This window comes from Neophocaena asiaeorientalis, unplaced genomic scaffold (assembly GCF_003031525.2).
Source record: "Neophocaena asiaeorientalis asiaeorientalis breed wild unplaced genomic scaffold, Neophocaena_asiaeorientalis_V1.1 scaffold114, whole genome shotgun sequence".
NCBI classification, from domain to species: Eukaryota; Metazoa; Chordata; class Mammalia; order Artiodactyla; family Phocoenidae; genus Neophocaena; species Neophocaena asiaeorientalis.
Genome location: NW_020173116.1, coordinates 14,351,075 through 14,351,361, shown reverse-complemented (window position 1 = coordinate 14,351,361; position 287 = coordinate 14,351,075).

Genomic DNA, 287 nt, shown 5'->3' with positions numbered 1-287 from the left:
CACCCCAGGCCGGGCTCGGGGGCCTGGGCTCTGCTGTGGGAGGCGCTTTCTCCTCCTCTGCTAGGTCTTCCTGGCCCGGAGGGGGCCACAGAACGTCCGAGGAGCCCTCGGCCTGGAGTGTGGGCGACTGGTCCTTCCCCTCCCCTCCCCAGCGGGACAAAGACCCGGCCTTCCCCATTCTTCCTGCCATCGGCAGGCTCACTTGGTGGCAGAGGGGCCGCGGGGGCCGCGGAGAGACGCCCCCCTCCCGCAACCCCCGTCCTCGGTGCGCCTCCCACTCCTCCCGC